The 18,011-nt window shown below is 44.2% G+C and overlaps 1 protein-coding gene and 1 pseudogene across 3 annotated transcripts in view; one reads left to right on the top strand and one right to left on the bottom strand.

Moving 5' to 3' along the window:
• The window catches only part of LOC135905230 (uncharacterized), an 80,474-nt gene that overhangs the window by 5,934 nt on the left and 56,529 nt on the right, over positions 1–18,011 (top strand). The window contains exon 3 of one of the 3 annotated variants that reach the window (XR_011507861.1): positions 17,413–17,782. The exons of 1 other annotated variant lie outside the window; for it this stretch is intronic. The gene's annotated coding sequence lies outside the window, so the exon portion shown is untranslated. Of the gene's footprint in view, positions 1–12,946; positions 17,154–17,412; positions 17,783–18,011 lie in introns of those variants that run through there. One more of the 3 variants, XR_011507860.1, reaches the window with a different exon arrangement.
• On the bottom strand, positions 9,584–10,567 carry LOC135905263 (tigger transposable element-derived protein 6-like; annotated as a pseudogene).

The following is an 18,011-nucleotide window of genomic DNA, read 5'->3' as shown; positions in this document are numbered from 1 at the left end:
AGTCTGCCTAGTTAGATAACTTGTCTTAATTAATTAATCAGCTTCTAAATTATTATAATTAAAAGAAAAGTGTAAATGAGAAAGTCGGGGAGCAACATGAAAAACTCCCGATACAGCTTTCTGTTGCTCAATACGTACTACATATAAGTGTTTTTCCGAGCGTGAAGCAAGCTCGCGAATACACGACTACTTGGTCTATTTGAATTAGGAGATAGGTTCATGGTTGACGAGGCATTCAAGGTAGATGACTTTCTGCCACTTGGTGTTGTCCTTCATGTGCCCCCATTGTGTATTCCAGAAGTGCAGATCAGCACTAAGTACGTTGAAGCTACAAAACATGTTGCAAGTGCACGGGTGCACATTGAAAGGGTCATAAGAAGAATCAAGAAGTTGCATTTATTGGACAGACCCCTTACCTATAAACATGCTAGACATAGCAGATGCAGTTTTCACAAAATGTGCATTGCTCTCAAACTTTAGACAACCACTAATAAATAATTGGAACCTGCCGTGGTTGCTCAGTGGTTATGGTGTTAGGCTGCTCAGCACAAAGTCGCGGGATCGAATCCCGGCCACGGCGGCTGCATTTCGATGGGGGCGAAATGCGAAGACACTTGTGTACTTAGATTTAAGTGCTCGTTAAAGAACCCCAGGTGGTCTAAATTTCTGGAGTCCTCCACTACGGTGTGCCTCATAATCAGAAAGTGGCTTTGGCACTTAAAACCCCATAATTCAATTAATCTTTTAAATAAATAACGGGACGGCAGTGGAGACAGACACCATGTAACAGAACGAGAAAGCGTGTGGTATATTAATTCAGAGCACTTAAGAAGTGTCATGCAACAAAGCTTTATGTTGCAAAGGAACAGTGTACCAAAGAGCATGGAGCACATTGTCATAAGGAAAGGCAACTTTTACTCTTGGTTTCAACAATGCTTCTTTTGAAATGGGACACTAAAGTGAAATATGATTTCTCTCGTATCATTAAATTACCCTTTTGCCACCCTTCTTTTTCGCCAACCTGTTTCAGCCTGTATTGTCACTGTGCGTGCTGTAGCTTCTGATATTCATCTTCAAAGTGTCCGCGTCGCATTGCTAAACCAGATAAAACCCCAGAGCATACTTCTTGTAGGACACCTAGCCTGCACCTGTGGTATAAAGATATCCAAGTCGTCGGATACGTCGTGTCATCAGTTCTGGAATAATAGCAGCCTTATAAAAGTAGGCCAGGCCCTGAAGGATGTCTTGCCAAATTTCTTCGTCAAAATATGTGCTCTCCTCTGATACGGAGTGTTGATGGTCAGCGTGGTCTGTGAAGATAGCAAAGTCGCCCCGTGGCTTCTTTGAGACTCCCATTTGTCCTCGCGCTTGATAATAATTATGGTCTTTTATTGGGGCAATCTCATCATTGGTTACCGCTGAGTAGAAACCTTTATCAGAGCATGCATCAACAACTCTTTGGCCAGCTTTCGAAGTGGGGCACTTCACTTCTAGAAGCCCATTCTCACTGCCATCTCTCACAAGGTGATCGGGTGACGCGGCAGTGAAAGAAGGTAGTTTGTGAATGTGCAATCCTGTTTTCGGGACATCAATATCTTTGTCATACAGTTGCATCACTTCTACGTATTTATCAACTGCTTTTGATTCATTTTGTATACCGTAGAGTCTGGGGTCACTATTCTTCATTGTTTTGCTGTGAGGGTAAAATACTTCTCTAAAAGCGCTTCCGGCTTCAGGCTGTGCAGTATCTCGCGGAACTTTGAAGCAGTTAGCCTGCCAGATCTTTCTGTGAGCAATGCAGGGTTCTGATTCTGGCCTACAGTTTTTGCAAAGATGTTCACTCTCTGGGTAGCTGTGAGTGGCACCTGGTTCTTGAAATATTTATTGAACAATGCGACACACTTCTACAAATTCATGCCCTCTTCATTCGTAATGGGGCTGACATTTCTCACTGGTGCTGGCCTCGGTTTAACAGTTTCACACCAGCTCAGGTGCATGTGTGGCAATGGTGCTCCTAAACTTCAACAATCTGGACTGCCCAGCTGTTTTCAGATGAGGAGAATGCTCTCGTTTAGCCTTAAGGTCCACCGTCTTGTTAATCCGCACATGTTTCTTAACGGTGATGTCTGCCAAGGGTTTCGTCATCAGATGGTTTTGTCCCAGAAATAACAAAATGTGAGGACTTGTATACAGATTATACCACGTTGTACACAGATTACTGGCCTAGATCTGTTTTGACATTGGATTCTGTATGCAGTTATGTTGCACTAATGATGGACGCTGCAAACTGTTGTAAATCTGATCAGCATGCTAGCTCACCTCTCTTCAGATAGATTCTTTCTGTATCAACATGCTTACATTTACGTTGAGGTATCATTACAAGGAAAAGTACCAATACCAGACCAAAGCTACTTTATGAAGTCGTTTTTCACATTGTCCTTTGTTCTACTGCAAACCTCCCTATTCTGTTTGCTGCAATTTACCTACTTAACTTATAGTGTTCTGAATAAAAAAATATACCTTGTGTTTATGCCATCCATCTGCACGGGACACTCATACAAGATGCCCTCTGGATGCTTCGAATGGCAAACAGCAGTGCACCTACAGTCAAACATCGATATAACATACTTCAATATAACAAAATTCTCGATATAATGAAGTATTGAACTTCTCAAAACCTCTTGTCCATAGAACACGATGCATTTAGAACCTCGGTATAACAAGGTGTGTTTGTATGCAATTTCAGTATAACGAAGTTTCATTGCCACCACAAAGGAATGCCGAAACAGTAAATGGAAACTTGTGCCGACGCAGATGGTTAAATGATATAATTACGAGCGGCTGCTTGCTGCATGTACAAAGAGTGGGCGTGCCAAAACAATGTGGCACCATGTAACATGTCTTACCATGCGTGTAGTATTAAAGGTTGTGTGATTTTGAATGAGTGTGGCCCTCCTCTTAAACTTAGTGTCATATTGGGCATCGTACAACATGTTGCCATTATAGAGGAGAATGTAGACAGCACAGAGAACCGTGGCCACATCACAAACGATGCTACAAGAAGAATGCGCAGTGCCAGTACAAATGAAAACAAAGAAAAATGTTTAGACTTGGGATAGAATTAGGCTCAGCACATGCAGCCAATATAAGCCTCGAGATCACTGTAACTGAAGTCTGCTATTCAAATTGCGCACATTGCGGCATTTGTTTAGGCCACTCGAATTTCAGCGTTGATTGTAATGTGAGGGTCAACTTCAAGAAACAAAAATCTAGAAAAAAAAGAAACTTTTGTTACAGTTAACTACAGTACATAGTTCACGTTTTTCTCATACAGTACATAGTGTAGCTTTTAGCCTTGAATGCCTTATGTCATTTCTGGAAGAGAAACACTGCTGTCTTTACTAATAACTCCTTTTTCAGCAGTACTCATCTTTAGTTTTATATGTACTTTTACGTTGGAGGATTTTGTCATGCTCAGTTCCTCCTCCACTCGTTTTCATTGTTTTGCCATGTGTTGAGCTTCTTTCTGAGCTCTCTTTTTTTGCGCTCAACCGCTAGCAACGAGGGTGCAGTGAACATTGAGTTCAAGATGTCAGTTGTCACGCCAAGTTCAGAAAACATTTGGAAATGTGTAATCACAGAAGGTATTAGTTTATCTTAGAGTGCATTCTTTAGGAAAACCTGTGTTATATGGTGTCTAACAAAATTTTTAATCAAGGGGGACATAACTCTTAAAGCTATCTTTCTTAATTTTTCAGCAAAGTTGATGAAATTGGGTATTCTGATTACCTTCGTTAAACTGATTTCACATTTGTAGCTTTTTTCCACTAGACCATTTAGTTCTGATGATAAGTGAAATTCATTGTTCATCATTTGCAGAAACAACAGAAAAATGACCGTGCTACAAAAATTCATGTTGGAACTTGCCTAGGTACTAGAAAACAAGGAATGCAATGTTAAAGTACTTTTTTGATATAACAAATATTAGGAATTCTTCACTGTTCGAAATGTGGGTACCCTACAGGCTGATGTAAAGCAGAAATGAAAAATGTTAAAACATAAATTCCAGTCTGTTCCTAACATTGTGGGCTTTGCACATTCAGCTATAAGCCATAACAAAAATGGCTCTACCTGCGTTGAAGGCAGAGATATTGCTGCTGCAAATCAGAAAGAAGTAAAAAATTAGTGTTTTGAGAAAACGAGAAAAAATAAATAAATTCACTTTAAATCAGAAGTGCAGAAAAATATTTGCAGTATTTTGCAGTGAATGTGGCTAAAACCCACCAGGAATGTAGTCACTCTAACTACAGCCACTCAAATAGTGTTTTCTGAAAGCATTCTGCATGTCCGTAATACTTTTGCGCTTGTTTGCAGATGCCACTGCTTAGCGGTGGTCTTTTTCCACCATGTGTTTCATGCTTGGTATTCCAGGGTTAAGGTGCAGCTCTTTCAGTATTGCTGCAGAGGTTGTCTCGCAGCCAGTGTTAAATTTCATCACTGCCTCAGCCACTGCGGCTTGCACAGTGAACAGTGAAGCATGCTGTTCCTTTGGAGCCAGTGCCCATATCAGTGAGTGGAGAGACTCGTTGCTGTTTTGAGTACTGCCCCATTGGAACTGCTCAAGGGGCCTTTCATCAGACAGGCTAAATGGGCAACAGGGCTTCGCAGACATGTGGAGGCAAATTGTAGCACCGTGGAGGCAAATTGTAGCGGTGCTTAGGGGCCGCCTCATCCTTAGTGCTTGCTGCATTTTGCCGGCACCATGAACTCAATCCTGCTGGGCAATAGCTGTGGTCTGACCCCAAGTCATTTGGCGATGTGTGCTGGTAAGCGGGCATCACTGCCCTTTTCATTCCCTGCACGTCATCCTTGTCGGTGTTCAAGGCCCAGCCATAGTATTGTGTCAGCTTTGTGACTGGGTCAGTAGTCAGTTGGCCTTCGCCACCAAGGCTCTCCAATCCAGGTCCCTTATGCTTTGTGATAAGGTTTTGCAAGCTTGTGCCCATCCGTTTCTGTGCATGGTTTATACAGTCTTCCTTTTCTTCTGTAATGTGTCCATACACCCTGGCCTCCTGCAGTGCAAGAAAAGCGCGGCTGTCACCATCCGAGAGTAGGATGGTTTATCTTAGGTTATGCTGTTGCAATCACCTCTGGAAAAGGGTGAGAGCAGCTTCAACTTCCATTTCGTCGGCCTTCTTGGAGGTGTTTTTCGGGCAGGTGTGGCTCTCCTTCCATGCTTTATCATTTCAGTCATCATCCTTCGGTCCACGCTCACAATTAGCGCAGAAGTTGCTGAGCACTACATGGTCGATGACTAGCCCCATAAACAGCTCTATGACGGTGCCGCTGCCAATGTGGGATGAGTGGCCGCACGTTATCCAGGAACCATCACATGACGCAACAGTGTTTCCGTCATTTTCAATCTCTGCTCATCATACAGTTCTCGAACCAATTGCACGCACACTGTTGTCTGCTTCTCGGCAGCAAGTGTCGCCGCGGGCACTGACTTTTCTTCACATACCTGTGCTATGTTTTGGTGTAAAGACTGCAGTGGGAGATGCTTATTGTATCAGAATCATTGTTTAGCGTCGTTTATCGATTCCTGGTGGCTTGTATCACACGTTCGGCAAGAGCGTTCACGACGATTTGGTTGCTCTTCTAGTTGCAAATATTTTCTTGTCTAGGAGTGTGCACAGCAGAGGCAGCTACATGAAATAATTGTCAAAAAATAGCTTGTGTCCCTTGTTGCAGGGAATTCAATGAGCCACCTGTGACACTATAGCACTTGTCAAACGTTATTGTTGCTTTAGGTTTTCTTCTATCCTTGTTGTTAACCCCTGATACGGCAGTGAAGAATACACGATGCTAGACTCTCCACAAAGCTTCAAGATCTATACACCCCAGGGGTGAGGTTTTGCTTTCACATACAGTTTTATATCAAGCTTTCCTTTGAAAGGAACAACTTCTTCATCGATACACAATCGTTCTTCCACCTGCAGTGCCTGACACCTTTCTTCGAATTTATCAAGAAGCAGTCTCACCTTCCAGAGGCGATCCTCTGGGTCAGGCCGATAAACGTCAACAATCTGAAGATTATTTCTCTGCTTTTCAAAGTGGTTGTGTGAAAGCACGGTAGATGTGACCAGCCTAGTCTTCATTTGCAGCTTCCACTATAACTGCAGCCTTGGTATAGCACGATGCCCATGATGAGGTGGATTGCAATGAGTTGTTGGATCTCTTGTTCGTTTGTGTTTACAGATTTGCCTTCTTTCAGTATGGAATACTGGCTTGTGTTTTCTTCCAGTTAAGTAAATATGTTCTTTGGAATGTAGCAACAGAAATACTCCCACAGTGAGTGCATTTCTTCATCAGCATTCAAGGAAGCAAATTCTTTGCTCTCAAAAGTTGTGCCTGGTTTTATGAACTTCTTCCTTGTTAATGCAGCTGTCGATAGTTGGCAATCGTCTGCACTTCCATCTGCACTTTTCACCTGTTCTGGCTGAGACTGTTCAAATTTGTCACTGCTGTCAGAAGACCTGTCAATTTCTCCCTCCACATCAGACAAGTTTCCATTATGAAATTCCTGGAAAATTGCATCCATGCATTCTTCCAGATGCCTAATGCACAAGTCTTGGTAGGAATAGAATGAAGCTGTCGGAATACAGGATATAGGCATGCCAGCAAACAACCACAAAAAAAATGCACTGAAGTCAGACACAATGGCAAGCTGACGGCACGCCATGCACAACTACAAAGCCCTGCTGTCGTCAAAACTGCTCATGGAAAAATATCTTCTTACAAGTAATATCGGCATGCAATGATGCTAATTTGAGTACATTCATTCTCTATGATCTGTTTAGACATTATAAAGAAAACGCAATGTAAATTAGGGAGGGGTTATTAAATTATAAAAGAAATAAACGTGCACACACCTGACGGCGCATCTGCCATGTTTGTTGTTGTCGTTTCTTTTTTCGAGTCGGCCATGGAGTAGAGAGAGAGAGAGAATAAAACATCTATTAGTAAAAAATTAAAGAATCGGTCTTATGGTCGGACCTCCTAGTCCGGAAGACCATTGCCTTTTGCTGCCATCTGAGCTCGGTTGACCAGGGCTTGTTGCTGTTCTGGGTCCGGGCTGGACAGGGTTGCCTCCCACTCGACTTACGTCAGATTATGTTTGGCCAATATTGTCAGATTCTGTTGGCACGCCGACACCATGTGGTATAACGTGGCAGTCTGGGGCAGAATTTACATTGTGGATTGTACGCTGTAGGATTTACATTGGGCAGGATATAAGGATTCAGAAAGGACAATGTAATCATTGCCATCTACTTCGGTTATCTTCCCTCCTCATTACATGTCCTGCCCATGCCCATTTCTTTTTCTTGATTTCAACTAAGATGTCATTAACTTGTGTTTGTACCCTCACCCAATCTGCTCTTTTCTTATCCCTTAACGTTACACCAATCATTCTTCTTTCCATAGCTCGTTGCATCGTCCTCAATTTAAGTAGAACCACCATAGCATTCCCAAGTAAACTTTACTGGATTTTGAATGTAGAGAAGGCAGAATGTAAAAACAGACTATCATTTTTCTAATGCGCCTCACCCCCTCTTCTTTCTTGTGTCATTACGATCAGTATATTCCACCTAAATGAAGTAAAAATTAAAAAAAGTTGTGACACTAATTTCATTTCACTGGCTCTTTTTTAAAGGTATAGCAAGATTTTTTAATTGCATTACGAGGTGTTACTTATGTTTCGATCTTAATGTTCATTTCTCATGCTTAAAATAGGGCCACAACTGTTCCCTCACCCACAGCTATCAAGGCCTTATTGCAACTTTGGAAGCTCTCTGAATTGAGTAAATGCTATGCATTGCATAATTTCTTAATACATTTTTATGGCTGCTTTTAACGTCTATTAACGTCTATAGTTTCTCATTAAAGCCAGCATCTCTCTTGTGACCGCCTTTAAAGAGCTTGTGGTTATGTATGCCTAACATGAAAGATGGGTGCTTTGCAGTGCTGTATGCTCTGTCTTAGTATAGTGTTTTATGCAAAAATTGCTGACATACAAGTTTGACAAATACAGCATCAAGCATTTGTGTTTGCTATTTTGCCTTCTGTTTCAATTTCACTGCATGTATACATTTTACCAATACACCAGTAGAGAGGGTTCAAGGGGGTTCCTTAAAATGCTCACGAGCACTTATCACAATCAATTTCCCATATAAGTGGTTTTTCTGAAGAGAATACAGGAATACGAGCATAATTAGACAACGAGGAATGTGGGTACGAACACTTTATTTTCAGCACAGACAGACATACAATTAACTTTTATTGACGTCCTGAGGGACTAGCCGGCGGAGACCTGTTGAGGCCTCCGGCTCGCCGCTGGCCGCTCCCATGTCGGAATCGGGAGGCCAAGCCTCTCCGCTCTTTCACGGGCCCTCTGGACGGCCATGGACTGGAGCTTGAGTTCCGTAATAGATGTGGCCTCGTCCCAGTCCCGTTCGCTGGTGAAGGACGTATCCCGTAACGCAGGACACTGCCAGAGCACATGAGATAGAGTGCTAACCTATCCAGGCCATGGAGCAAGAAACATTTAGGAGTGGAAACTCCGCTGTTTGCGGCGACCAGAAAAGGTCACAAGCCGGCGGAGCCGTTATCGTGCTGGCGGCCTGGAAAGAAATTACCGCCGTTGAGAGCGCGCCGAAGCTGCCTGCCCGGGCGCTGCATCTTTTTTTTTTCTGCTGTGGCTTCTACGACGCGCCGCATGGCGTCGCCACTGTATATGGCCCCGTCGGCGCATACAACAATTGTGACTTTATCTGGTCGCCGGCGCTCGCTCGCGCTGACGGGAGTTTCACCTCCTAAATGTCTTACTCTGTGATCCGGGCATTGTGGGTCAATTTCTGGCTAAATCCTGCTTAAGAAACCTCGTGAGGGATATGACCTCGTCTGAAGCATCCTAAGCGTGATCGATTGAGATCTGCATAGATTCGAGTGTGGAGGCGGGAAGCGCCTGCGTTCCTCTTTATAATGGGTAATTTGAGCACACATTTTTTTTTATGAACTGTTGTTACAGTGCTAAAGTCTGTGCATTTAATAAAGGTACACCACTCTGCTTCATCACTCCATGTTAAGTGCAAGTAGCCTGTACCAGGAAGTCAAACCAAGATGTGGGATGTTCAGTCTGTGAAAATAAAAGCGAGTTTGAAACAGTAATGTGTAAAAACTAAAGCACACCCAAGAAAACAAACAGCACAAGAACAAATCCAATGAATCAGAATTACCTTTGAAAGCAAACATATGGGTTTTTTTTTGTGTGTGAGAAAAGATGAAAGCGCATGTGTTTTGTCCCATTTTGTGTATCTGTCACCTTTTCACACACAAAACAGATGTTGTCTCAACGCACCCAACTGTCTTTGCAAATTCATTTCTCTACTCTCATACTATTACAGTCCAGCCCACATATAACGAACTTGATCGTCACGTGGCATTTGTTCGTTGTATCCAAAGTTTGTACTAAGTGGACCACCTATAATACGGGAAAAAAGAGCAAGTGAGACGGAAGTTCACTTTATTTTTGCAAAAAGTCTGTGATGCATGTCTGCTTCTTCAAAGCTGATCGCATCACTGCCGTTTCTAATTTTTCCAGCACGGTAATATGTTCATCGCCAAGGCCTCTGCTGCACACGAGTTCCTTAAGCGACGCGGTGTAACCGATCGCGGTTGAAGCGTTCACAGCAACCGGCGGTAGAGCAGTATCCTCGTCATCGTCCTCGTCGGTCTCTGGGCAGTCAGGAAGGGCTCGCACTTCACGCACAATAGCTTCGTCAGTGCATGGCTCCGCAATGTCGGCGTCGTCATCAGCAGAAACGAAATCGTCCCAGGCAACATCAGGTCCAGCCAGCTGCGTGTCAACGACGCGTTGCCACAAGTCCTCATGCGACCGGCCTTCCGGTGGGTGATCTATGGCGTCCTCGGTACCTGGGCCCATAAAACCCGCCTTGCGGAAGCAATTTGCTATGCACTCCGCGGTGAGTTCTATCCACGCCGCTTTCAACATGTCCACGGCGGCAAGCAAGCTGATGCGAACTGGCATGGCAGCATCAATCGCGATCAACAAGCGTTGGATGACGCGCCGCCGGTAGCACACCTTGAACGCATGAATGATGCCCATATCCAGCGGCTGAATTTTGCAGGTTGCATTGGGAAGCAAGAAGAGCACTGTCACCGCACTCAAGGAAGGCTGCACATGGTGCGCCGCACAGTTATCCAGCACAAGCAGGACCTTCCTGTTTTTTCGTGCCATGTCGCGGTCGAACTCGACAAGCCACTCGGCAAATAAGTCACGACTCGTCCAGGCTTTTGTATTGTTCCTGTAGCGTACGGGCACGTAGCTTCCAAAGCATCACGGCTTACGTGACTTGCCAATGACAAAAGGCAGCCGCTGGTCACTGCCGTCCATATTGACCCACAGAAGAACGGTTATGCGCAACTTGCTGTTCTTCCCTCCTGCGCACTTGCCGCCTTTCAAGGCATTCGTTTTAGATGGCAACATCTGATAAAACAACGCAGTCTCGTCGGCATTATAAACGTCCCGTGGAGCATAGCTCGTGATTGTTGGGAGGTTGTTGGAAAGCCACGCATCGACGTCCTCGTTGTTCACAGACGCGGCCTCATCGACGACAGCCTTGAAAACAATTCCGTGGCGAGCCTTAAACCGGTGGAGCCATCCATTGCCTGGGCTGAAATCGGGAAAGTCCAAAAGGAAGGCGAAGTCTTTAGTCTTGGAGAGCATCAGTGGTCCACTGATCAGAACGTTGCGAGACCGCGCGTCAGCGAACCACTTCAGCAGTGCGTCCTCAACGTCCGCGTAGGCCGCCTTCCGAAGGCGCTTTCTAGTCGTCGGGTCGGCATTCATGGTAGCACCAAGGATCTTTTCCTTGCCCTTAGCAATGGTTGAAATGGTCGATTTTGACAATCCGTACTTCTTGACCAGTTCGCAGTTTTTTGTACCTTGAGCAAGTTCACTAACAATGGCCATCTTCGTTGCGATGTCGACAGCTTTCCTTTTAGCACCTGAAGAGGTCGGCGTATAGTCCTTCATCACACCAGGCGCAAGTCAAGCAACAAATGGAGAACTGGTTTGAGCCGGTAGAGCAGACGCCTGACTTTTAGGGTTGGCCGACGCAGATCACGTGGATGCATCACAGCGACGCGGGCGGCGCCACTTTCTCTTTCGTCACCGCGCGCGCGCTCTTTTTCGTTTTCATTTTTCAACACGCGCTTTTTCTTTTTTTACTTTATTTTACCCGCAAAGGAGCGCCGGGGGACGCTTTGTGTGCTCTGTGTTCGCGTCATGTCAGGGGAACACAAAGTGCGCGAAATTCGCCTGCCGCGGCTTCGCAGTCCAGCAAAACCGCACCAAACACCGCCGGCTCGGTCAACTACAGGGGCCCGACAGCTTCGCGTTCGCTCTAACCGAGTGTTGAGGCCACAACAGTTCGTTCTATGTGAGACACTGTGCCATCTCCCCAATATATATTTTGACAGTCGCGCCGCCCTCGTTCATACTAAGCGAGCATTCGTTATATCTGCGGCTGTTATAAGTGGGCTGGATTGTATACCTACAGTTAAAGTGCAACTCCGGCAATTTTTTTACCATGTCAAGGTAATAGAATATTCAGATTCCCAAGACCCCTCTGTCACGCGTCTGATAGTAGAATTGTCTTGCAAATTTGAAAATAATTTTAAATAAGCAAAAAAGTGCAAAAACAAAACCACAACCTGACTAAGCAGCCGAGCGAACCTCATTGTGTGACATCACGGGTGTCTCCACCAAGGAGGTTATACTAATACTGCTAGAGCGGAGGTCCTGCATACCCGCCTATGCAACCGGGTGAAGCCTGGCGGTGCGGCCGACGGCCATCTTCTTGGGGCAAAAGGGGCTTGCGCGGCTTGGAGAGCTGGGGTGGCTGAAGCTTGGAAGCGTTCGCTACTGCTTGTTACGGTGATCAAAGCATTTTTTTTACATTATGGCTACACTTAAGGTTTTGTTTTTCTTGGCTACCTTGTCGCGCTGTAGTTTTGTGGGCAGCTGCGTCTGACAGGTGGCTAGGTGAAATCTTCGCTTGCATGCCACCACCAAGGTTGTGGCTGTTGATACAAATCGACAGGCATTTCTTTTTTGAGCTAGTAAAGAACAAAAATGTTTCATGTAAAGGAGAACACTCAGATTATGACCAACAACAACGAAAATACAAAACAAAGCTTTATTTTCTTTCTCTTGCATGCGCAAACTCCTGGCATGTTCAGTGTTGTGGTCGAAAACATTTGTCGAATTTAGTATGGAGACTGTAACAAAAATTAAGTAAGATAATTGGCACAGCAGTTGTCTCAATAAGCTTCTGCAGAGAAGAAAAATAATCTGCAGAATGGGCCATAGCTACAGAGGAGGCGTGTATTAAAGAATATTTTTTCACAGATATGTAGCCAGCAGCGTCGAGCTTTGTCATGTCTCCGCGCTATGAAAAGGCACTGATGAGTAGCGATAAAAAAATGTGGATGTTCTTTATTGGTTCTCGAAGATTATCTCCCTGGTGAGCATTTGCCTCACCTTGTTCTTCCAGCTCATTTGACTAATCATCTTAGCGATGTGATGGACTTTGATCTTCAAGTACATGTTTGCAGTCTTTTTTGGACAGGACGTAAATGTGGTTGTCAAGGGGGTCGCAATCCATGAGGTGAGGTTCAAGCTCTCGAAAAAGCACTTGTTCAAAGACAGCGGCCATTACTTACACCAAAATACTTTCACTTCTCATACGCAGGGTTTTAACATCTTTGCACTGATGTTGAACTCGTATCCCCTCTTCCACAATATTGCATATCTTGACAATATCCTTGGACGATGCCAGAAGACCACCTTGGTTTTTTGCAGCTACCAAAGCCGGGCACTCGGTCGACTGCAATGCCATGGAGCACTCCTCACTTGAAGTGGCGCACTCACATTACGGGCCACGAATCCTGCTATGTAAGGAACCACTGCTAGAGCGAACTCCGACAGGCTTTTAGGAAGATTCACGTGATCTGTATAGTCGTGATCGTCATCCCAGGCTTGGAGCACAGATGATCTCCTTTGCATTGTAATCGCTGTCGACGATTCTGCAAGAGTTACGCCACTTGACATGTTAAGCACAGTCACTACATCCTTGGAACAGTTACTGGTGTCAGATGAGGTGACCTCTGTCTGTATGAGGAGCCTTTTGTATGAAGCTGCGAACTGAGAGGCAGTGGAGTTGTTATTGTAACCACCCTTTCCTCGCACGCAGCCAAAGAAGGTCTCCAAATGGTCCTGTAACATATTGTGTGTCAGCAGGTACCTCAGCTTCCCAGTGGCCACCAGTTGAAGAGCTGTAATGCTTTCCATGCAAATTAGCAGGCCTATCAATCCAGTTTCCTTCAGTCCTTCAATCACCGGTCGCCCCATTACATCCTTCAGCCCTCTTATGTACGCTTCAGCTGTGTGAAAAAAATGCCTTCCAAGTGGCTGCATTCTCTTTGCGAACGGGGGCTTGTCAAAAAGGTGGTCAAAAATACGACTGAACTCTGCTGTAGCATGTGCGCCGTAGAACTGTACCAATTAAACGTGAACTCGCAGAAGTCAAGTGCATCTGCAACGGATGAACTCGGGGTTTGGACGGCCAATTTAACTTTCGTCTTTTGGTTCATCCATTCAATGTGAACTTTTGATAGTTTGTTGCCAAGGTGAAGTCCTTCTTGTCGTTGCAGTGCTTCTAGTTCTTCAGTATATAGCGATTTCACCTTTGAGCCATTTGGGTGTACGAGGCAAGTGACCGATCCTAAGCAGTTCCATGCCAATTTAATCATATTACAGGCATCCAGTATGATAAATACTCTACTCGCACATTCTTCTGTGCACTGGAAACTGGTGTTGAAAGCCCTCGAATGGCAGTTCAGCTCAGCTCCAAGATATTTAGCCATAAAAAAGTTTGATGCTGCTCCATCAAAGGTCGGTGACCCTCTTGCGAGATCAGCTCTCTCAGGTCCTGAAAGGGAAAAATGAAATAAGCAAGAGGCAATTTCAACCTCGTATTCATGGCCATAAGCATAAAAACACAAGCCTTCGTAGCTTCCGGTAAGCTGTCGCCCGTGGTTTTTATTTCCACGTCCACATAACCAAACACTTTATTGCCCACAAGCTGCACATGCATATTAATAGCCATGTCAACGATCATTAGTGCAGCAAGCAGTGGCTTCCCTTGGCTCTGTGCTATATTCTTCAGGAAGGCAAAGGCTTCAGAAGTAAAACCTGGTTGGCCGTTAATGGACTTGTACAATTCACGCAGTATGCGTTGAGATGGCAAAGCATTGTTGAACTTAAGTTGCACGTACTCATGTGCAGCTGGGGAGGAGTAATGAAGCGTTAGGGCAAACACGCGAAGTTCAGGAGGATACTTCACGTTTGTTTTTTCATGGGCTCGTGCAAGGGCTGTGCAAGAAGCTGCTGAATATTAGTTGCATGTGTAGCTTGAAAAACCTCAAAGCCTTTATCAGACAGCAGGTTTTGCTTCTTCAGCTCCTCGATAAAGTCCTTTAATTCACCACAACGCTTTGTTAACCTTCGTTTCGACTGCTGCAACGTTTTAACTTCTTTCTTCAACTGTAGAACCTCATCAGCTGACTGTTGTGCCTTTTGCTTTAAAACTCTTGTAGGAGAAGAGGGCTCTGAAAATGATGTCTGGTTCTTGTTTGCTAACATCAGGCACAGCTGATGGAGGCGCTGCCCAGGACTTAGGAGGAGCTCGCTTTCGTTTTTGCTGTCAGGAAGAGAGTATGTTAGAATTCCTTATATCGCTTGCTCTCTTCATATCCACATCCATGTAGAGTAACTAACACTTTCCTGATCGCGAGAAAAGTAGTAGTTTTTCAGTAGTGTAGCAAATATTTTTTTCCTTTAAAAAAAACATGCTTGATACTAAAGAGTATATATCAAAGTTTGGAGGAGGAATTTCTCGTTTCAGTGGTAGTTGTCCCAATCAAAATTTTTTTCCAAGCAGAATACGAAAAAAATATTACCAAAAATGTGTGACCAGAAAAGAAAAATTATACAGAAACATCAACATTTCATCACAAAAAGCGCAGTAATGGGCAGCTGTAAGGCTGGTTTAATCTATTTTTAAATCTATTAGATCTAAATCTATTAAAATACAATTTTCACTTACTGGCTACTGAAGATAGGCCGGGAACTCCAGAAATATGGTGGGAATCCTGCCTGCTCGCAACCTTTTTGTTTGACCTGTTGTCGAAGCAGCTGGCTTCGAAAGGAACGGAGCACAGAACGTCGGCTTTCTTGGGTTCCCTACCAACTTGCCACACTGCATGCTCCCAGGCTCCATGCTGGGCGTCATCCTTCGGAAACCTGTGATTCGCGAAAAAAGGTCCATGTGCAATATGCATCTCCAAGGCATCTCTTTAACGATGCCTTCATGTGCTCGTACGGTCTGATGCATAAAACACAAAAGGGAACAAGTCACAGAATGTGTTCGGTGTACTTGCACGTGAAATGTTATTCCTGGCGGCTTCTTCATGCGATTGCTACACCCGAACGCAACACATAAGCCCACCATCACCTTCAGGAATGCTGCAACAATTGCGCATGCACAACTCAACCTGCACTAACGCGCTACAGTCATGCTATGCCTGCGCACGTTTTGATTCATGACGACACATAATCCATGGGACAGCGCAAGCAGAAGCAAATTTATTCTTTATGAGAAGCTAAAACATGTTGCCAACTGGGGTTTTAAAGATACTTTGGCCACTTTTAGTCAGAATGAAAAATTCTGTTCTTGTTTTTTCCAAAACCACAATATAATTATGAGGCATGCTGTAGTGGGGGACTCTTCATCAATTCTGACCACGTGGGTTTCTTTAATGTGCACCAAATGTACAGTACATTGGTGTTTTTGCATTTCGCCCCCATCAGGGTAATAGTGTGGCATGGAAAGCATTAAAAAGGTGCTTCGTAGGACATACTGCACGAGAATTGGAACTTTGCAGAAGATGTCCGGCCTATGTGGGTGCTTGGAATCAGCATTTATGGTCTGAGTAAGTGTTGTAAATGCCAAAGAAAAGTGGAAAGGGGATAGCCCACAGGCATAGTTTTGCTGGTAAAGTACTTTACTTGAATAATCTGAAGGAGCTAAGTAATTTTTTCTTAGTGCAAATATTGGCTTGCATAGCTGTAACTGGCACGAGAATTGTTGAAGCTTGAAGCAGCATCGACTCTGTCATGGTCACTCAAGCAGTAGGCATTTCTTCTCTGGACAAAGCCCTAAAGTAGAGGGGGGGGGGGGGGGGCTAGAACTGAAGAATATTGTTGCCGTCCAGCATGAATGCAAGGATATACTTTACATTATGCACAACATACGGTATCAGTCAACAATAAACTTGTGCATAGTCATAAAATACAGATACGCCTGCTGGTGAATAGACATAAATGGCCGCATTATATAAATGACATTTACCACATACAGTGTTTCTATATCCACCACCTGAAAACACACTACGCAGCCATCTGGCTTTGCCGATGTATGCGATAGTGTGACAGCCATGGAAGTGTTGGCAAACTGTATGGCAAAATCTCTGCAAATAAAAGTGCAACCTATTGCTTCCTGTCAAGATAATCTGTCTCAGTGCAACATCAGTGCAATATTTATCTCGGTATTTCTGCCTAAAATAAACCCTGTTTACACACTGCACTTCTACCCACATAAACTCTCACACCACTGCACACAAATGTTATTTTCTTTCCTACTGCCACTTTTCTGTTTCGGTCACCACTATAGAAGTTTAATTGATTAATAACCTTTCTGTTAATAACCTTTATGCCAAGCCAAAACTGCACATGTTCAGCCTATCCAAGCCACACATCCTTATTTGCTCAGAAGGAACAAATTTTATTCCATCGATTTCAGGCTTTAAGGCCGAATTTGCACAGTTATGCAATTTTGGAGCTGTTTATAACGTTTACTGTATTGTGCGGTTGGGCAGTGGTATTTTAACCTTGTGTTTGAAAGGAAATTCTTGTTTTTTTGTTTAACACAAAGTATAATTTTCACTCTTTCTTTGCATTCGGGGCTTTGAGTTGTTTCGAGCAATCTTTCTGCATTCAAGAGCGTGATTCTGTCTGTCCAAGCTACCAAGTGCCTTCACTTCATCCTTGTGCTCTTGAAGCCTTCAGTATGATGCCTGTTCGTTTGGTCGCACACAAAAGTGCAAACTCTCCTTTGTCTTATCATTCTGGTTCTGGTGGCTGATCCCGACTTCACAAGTTTCTGTGGCCAGAACACAAGCTTACAAGCTTTGGGTCTGAACTTGCAGGCAGTGGCCTAGCCTGGACACATTCTCCAGGTGTTCCTGTTCAAGGTTCCCCATATGGTCCCCGTTTTTTGGCAAAGTGTAGACATTACGTTGGTGTTGTCTTGGACCCTTCGGTCAAGCCTGTAGTTTCTGGGGCGAGTGCATTGCCGCTTCCATCATCGAGTGCATTGCCGCTCCCACCTTGCTTCAATGAACTGTTTCTTTTTTTGGCTGAACAGTATTTTCTTAATTCGCTTTGTTTTGTGCTACTGTTTTATTTGTTGCAGTCTGCTATTACTTCACGTCAGGACAAAATGCCTCTTAGCTTCTCATTTAAATCTTTACGATGTACTTTCCCTTCCATGTGTGCATTAAACTTTTTGTTGCATGTATGCAAATGGCTTTATTTTCTTTTGGGTGCTGTGAGGTTTTGGCTGAGTCACCCATTCCAAATAAGTAGAACCTGCATCACATCTACTGATTATGAGTAGCCATGTGGAAAGTAGGCAAAGGCAGTGAATATGCGCTTGGCTAAAAAATCACTCCACATGGTTAGAGATATTTAGGCCTGCCAACCTTATAGGTAAGGACACGACAGTACAAGCCAGAAAATACTTAAA

This window comes from Dermacentor albipictus, chromosome 8 (assembly GCF_038994185.2).
Source record: "Dermacentor albipictus isolate Rhodes 1998 colony chromosome 8, USDA_Dalb.pri_finalv2, whole genome shotgun sequence".
NCBI lineage: Eukaryota > Metazoa > Arthropoda > Arachnida > Ixodida > Ixodidae > Dermacentor > Dermacentor albipictus.
The sequence above is the reverse complement of the archived record's forward strand: the minus strand, read 5'-3'. Positions and strand labels throughout refer to the sequence as shown.